Source organism: Lathyrus oleraceus, chromosome 2 (assembly GCF_024323335.1).
Source record: "Lathyrus oleraceus cultivar Zhongwan6 chromosome 2, CAAS_Psat_ZW6_1.0, whole genome shotgun sequence".
Taxonomy (NCBI): Eukaryota; Viridiplantae; Streptophyta; class Magnoliopsida; order Fabales; family Fabaceae; genus Lathyrus; species Lathyrus oleraceus.
The window spans coordinates 19670744-19676796 of NC_066580.1; the positions used below are offsets into that span (position 1 = coordinate 19670744).

The following is a 6053-nucleotide window of genomic DNA, read 5'->3' on the forward strand; positions in this document are numbered from 1 at the left end:
CCTATTTGTTCTCAAGGTTTTTAATACTTACTCCTTGTGTTTGAAACTGAGTTTTTGCCTCTTGAATAAAAGATTTTAGAACATTCTTCGACTAGTTATTTCCTTGATTTGAAGGATAATATGATGCAAAATAACCAGGAGGGACTTGTGGTGATTGAGTGTGTTGTGTTGCTTGGGGTTTGTTGAGTTGATTTTGAGTGCTGCTTCATGAAAAATTAGGATGATTGCGCCAACCTGGATTGTATGTGTTATTGTAGGGGTTGTTATACTTGTTATTGCCAACATAGTTAACAGACACAAGGTTTGATGAACATTCTTCAAATAAGTGTGCTCCTCCATAGTATACATAGGCAACTGTTGTCGTGTCAGTAACTACCTTGACTGGTTCAGGTTTTGCGACTTCAGGGGAAATTATCATATTTTTCATCATCTAATGAATTTAGGCTATTTGAACTGCAAGAGCGTTGGATTTAGAAGCTTCATGGACACCAATAGCTTTCTTTAATGTTTTACTTCCTCCAGCCCTTGTAATAGGACATTGGTAAGTGTTGGTAGTGGTGCTCTCTATCAACTTTTATCATTCTTCATATGATTTAGACAACAAAGCTCCACCAATGGAGGTATCTAACATGTTTCTTGAAGATGGCACCAACCCATTGTAAAACGTTTTAAGTTGTATACAAATAGGTATCCCATGGTGAGGACATTGCCTAAGAAACTAATTGAATCTTTATCATGCATCAAACAGGGACTCATCCTCTCCTTGTCTGAATGAAGTGATTTCATTTCTCATTCTTGCATTCTTGACATGAGTAAAATACTTGAACACATTTTTTTCAGCCAAAGTGTTCCAAGTATCAATTGAATTGGGATCTGAGGAATTTAACCAACTCTTGGCACTATCCCTTAGAGAATATGGTAAGAGCCTCAACTTGAATGCATCATCCCTTATGCCTGGAATTTTGAAATTGCTTGCCACCTCCGGAAATTGTCTAAAGTGAAGATGGGGATCTTCATTAGCAGATCCAAAATACTACCCAATAGCTTGCAGTATATGAAACATCATAGGCTTGAACTCGAGTTGAAAAGAAGTTATCTCAGGCCTAACGATTCCAGTATTCATGGCGCTAGGATCAAAGACTACATAGTCTCTAATGTTAAGTGCCTTATCATTAATTGTGCCAATGATATTAGTTCAACCATGACTACTTCTTCAGGTACCCACTCTTGGAATTCTTGAGCTTCAGGAATAAGATTTCCTTCTTCTGGATGTTACGTAGCACATATCAATCGAATTCGTATTCAGAATGTTCTTTCAGGTTCATGATCTTCTTTGTATTCTGGGGATAACAACCTGCGCATGCAGACGTTCTACACCTATCGTGACACTAGAGTACAGGAAACAGTAAAAAGCTCAAATGCTATTTTCAAACAAAAATAATCAATATAGTAGTTCAAAATACTTCTTGACACTCCCCGACAACGGCGCCAAAAACTTGTCGTAGAAATTATTAACTTAAAAACACTGCTCACTTTTGCGCAGCCCGTGTTATGCTTCGAAACCGTAAAAGTCATGTTGTCGCTCCACACATATTACAATTTTGAAACAATTTTTGAAAACTAATAAATCTTAATTAATGACTAAAGTGTTGCCATTGTTTTGAGAAATTGAATTTATTTTTTACGATCAGGTGACTGGTCTCACGTTGTCGCGTTGTTGGCCAGTACCTAGGTATTTTCGCTTCCATGCAAAACCTTTTGACTTAAATAACTGGAAAATCAAACGGGAAAAATAAATTAATATTGAAATTATACGCCAATTTGATTTATTGAGTCCCGACAGAACAACAGTCCTCACATCCGGACTTTAGAAATTTTAACCGAACATATTTGAAACAAAACTCATATTATTATTATTATGCATGCAAATAGAAACATGAATATGATAATAATATATAATAATATATATATATATATATATATATATATATATATATATATATATATATATATATATATATATATATATATATATATATATATATATATATATATATATGCAATTATATATGTATATGGTAGTAGATGGCAATGACATGTAGCACATAGGAACTAAAAGCAGTAACAATAGGAATGGCCAAATCAGTTAAAAACAACAATTGCAATATTAAGAACTTAACATAAACAAGTGCAGAAAATTAAAAAATATAAACATTTACGAAAAATAATACGATGCGGGAAAATAAAGCGGAAAACTTTAACGGAAGAGCTTCCAAATGAAACTGTTGAGCTAAGTACAAACATGAAACTTGCAGAAGCTTAAAACTATAATGTGCTTATTATTCAATGTGAGCAATTAAACACTTTTACAATAAGTGATATATCTGCCTACTACATACTAGAAAACTTAGATCCCTAAAACTTAAAAATTAAACCTATATATAGTGATCAAAATAGTAGAAAACATCCAGAATTCATGCTAAGGAAGTGGGAGAAAAGTATGGGAAGTGAGAGAAACTCATTCCACACAGCTGCTATTTTTCAGCTTCTAAAGCCTACGGCGGACGCCATGGCGTTATGGAGAACACCATGAGTATTAATTTGGTGTACGTGGGCTGACTGGGGATCATGACGAACGCCACACACTTTAGACTTCTATTTTCTTCTTTTTTCTTTAAGATGGGTGGCGCCCCATGGGTGTCACGTCATGGCGCATGCTATGGAGGTCACCACCAGTGCATTTTCTACATTTCTTCTATGTTTTTGGTCATTTTTGCTCTGTTTTCTCTTGTACCAACTCCTACTTGAAAAATATATGCAACAAAGACCAACTACCAGCATAACACTACATAAAAACATGAAATGGACATAAAACTAACTAAAATGTTAGGTGTATCGAGTCAGAAACGTGATATGTTTCATGGTTAATATTGTACCACCTTACACACCACAACAAAATGGTGTTGCTGAAAGAAAGAATCGATTGATCATGAACATGGTAAGAACACGTCAAAGAGGAAGAACTTGCCGAAAGAGTTATGGGAAGAAGCGGTAGCCATAACTGCCTATTTGTTGAATTGGTGTCCAACAAAGAAGCTTGAGAAGGTAACACCGGAGGAAGCATGGTCGGTATTCAAACCAAATTTGAACCATTTGAGAGTTTTTGGTTCCATAGCATATCGACGTGTTCTGGGGAAACTTTAAAAGAAGTTAGGTGATAAGGGAGAGTTGATGATACTTGTATGGTATCACTCTATCAGTGGTTATGAGTTGTATGATGTAGCAAACATGAGGATTGTGATCGACTAAGACGTCATTTTTTACGAGATCAAGCAGCTGCAGTAGCCTGTAACCGGTTACGTAAAAGTTGTAACTGGTTATAACATTGAAAAATCAGTTTATATAGAATTTGTGAATGCAGAAACTCATGTCGTTGAAGCCCAAATTGAAGAGAATTTGAGAAGATAAACAAGGAAAATAGGTTTGCTTTAAAGACTCCAAGATTGTGAGTTGTTCCGAGACAACAAAGTCAATGATGATGGTGATTTCATCCATTTTGCACTTATGGCCGAATCTGAACCCGTTAAAACGGAAGAGACTTTAAGTGATCCAAAATATATTTGTGTTATGAAGGAGGAGTTGGAATCTATTGAGAAGAATAATACTTAGGAGTTGGTTGATCTATCGGACAGGAAGAACCCAATTGATGTGAGATGTGTGTTCAAAGTTAAGGTAAATCCCAAGGGTAAAATAATCAAGCATAAGGCTCGATTAGTTTCAAAAGGATTCTTGCAAAGAGAAAGCATAGACTTTGAAGAGGTACTCACACCAGTTGCTAGGATTGATACCATTAGGCTAGTGGTTGGTATTGAAAATAACAACAATTGGTCCATCTATCAAATGGACATCAAATATGCATTTTTGAATGGACCGCTTGAAAAAGAAGTGTATGAAGAACAACCCCTTGGTTTTGCTGTGAGAAACTAAGAGTTAAAGTTCTACAAGTTGAAGAAAGCGTTGTACAGTTTGAAATAATCTCCAAGACCTTGGAACACGAGGGTATATGGTTTCCTAAAGGAGGTTGGCTTCAAGGAATGTGTATCTAGACATGGCGTGTATGTGAAGATGAATACAAGTGAATGAGTGATTATCCTTTGTCTATACGTAAACGACTTCTTGATAAAGGGAAATGACGTAAAATGCATTTCAAAGTTCAAAAGTGAACTTATAAAAGATTTTGAGATGACCGATCTTGGCCTCTTGATATACTTCCTTGGCATTGAGCTCCACAAATTCAAAAGGGTATGCTCATGCACCAAAGAAGGTATGCGTTTGAGATATTGAAGGAGTTTGAAATGGAACATTGTAATGTTTCTATTAATCCTTGTGAACCGAGGCTATAATTATCGAAGAATGAGGATGAGGAATATGTTGCTCCAACTCAGCATAGGAGTCTGATTGGATCCTTGCGTTATTTGTACAATACGCGACCAAACTTAGTGTTTAGTATCAGTATTGTGAGTAGATTCATGAAGAGACATGGGAATATTCAAGAGGATCCTAAGATACGTCAAAGAATTAATTGACTGCATAATTCTTTTTCCCGCAGCGGACAAAAGCAAAAAATGTAATTTACTCGAATTTACCGATTTCAATTGGTGTGAAGATACAAATGATAGGAAGTCTAGAGCTGGATACATATTTATGTTTGGCGGAACACCAATATCATGATGTTCGAAGAAAGAACTGGTAGTTGCACTCTCGTCTTGTGAGGTTAAGTACATTGTCGTCTTGTTATGTGCGTGCCAAGCCGTGTTGCTAATGAATCTATAAAAGGAGCTGGACAACAACGAGGGTGATGCTGTTACACTCCTGGTTGATAATGTTTTCGCGATTAATATTGCTAAGAACCCAATTTCACATGGGAGGAGCAAACACATTGAGATGAGGTTTCACTACTTGAGTGAACTTGTTTGTGAAGGCAAGTTGAGATTGAGATATTGTCAAAATGAAGACCAAGCGGTTGATTTGTTGACCAGGGGAGTCACAATCGAAGAGTTAAAGAGGTTGAAGATGTACATTATATGAAAGACTTGGAACACTTGAATTAAGGTGGTATGTTAAGTGAAAATTGTTAATTCAAGTGTTGTAACTGATTACAACGAGGTGTAACTGGTTACAACTGTGTGAAAAAGTAACTAAAAAGTTGGAAAAAAAGAAAATTCTGAAGCTGTAACATGTTACGCATTCCCAATATCAATTACCACTATTATGAAATTGTTTTTATTTCAGCGGTAATCGGTTACAAGTTTTATGTAACCGATTACATGTAGTTATTTTATGTTTTTAGCTTATGTTACTTGTATCTCAATCCAATTATTTTGTATGTAAATGTCAAAGAACATCATCATTTATTGTTAATGAAAATTCAAATTCTCACTCTTAATTACTCTTTAATTACAATTCTCTCTCACTCTCTCCTTCTCGACATTCAATTTCTCAAGTATTCACCGATCTTATCAACAATATCAACTAATATTTTAAATATATTTATACATAAACTTAAGTACACATTAACTATTTTTTATATAAACATATTTATATTTAAAGACATATGACTAAGATTAATAAATTAGTTTCAATAGCAATGCAAGACTCTGATCACATATTCACATTTATCAATATCTTTGAGAAAGCCATGGACACAAAATTCGATATGATAAGATTGAGAGTAGTATGATTCACTTAGTATTTCTCTGCAAAATGTGACTCATCACATGTACCAAACAAAGCAGAAAACACTGTTTCAATGAGTTGATGTGTTTTTACTTCCATTCCTCAGATGTCATACAGGCACCGAATAACATCTTAAACTCATTGGATTGATTATGAAACTAATTAGTGTATAATTAAAGAGGAGTGGAGAGTGATTTTTTTTTTTTGTCGTACTAAAGAGTTGAACGCGTGCTATTGAAATATATGTGTCAAATTTATTTATAATTTAATTTCAGCCCTAAAAGAATTGTTTTAATTATCGTAAAATAATTTTGAAA

General features: G+C 34.8%; 1 non-coding gene across 1 annotated transcript; it reads left to right on the top strand.

The window, feature by feature from the left end:
* The first annotated feature begins 689 nt into the window (after positions 1–689).
* Positions 690–796, top strand: LOC127123958 (small nucleolar RNA R71). Its single transcript, XR_007803611.1, has one exon. It is a non-coding gene; the product is annotated as a small nucleolar RNA R71 (small nucleolar RNA).
* Positions 797–6053: the final 5257 nt, after the last annotated feature.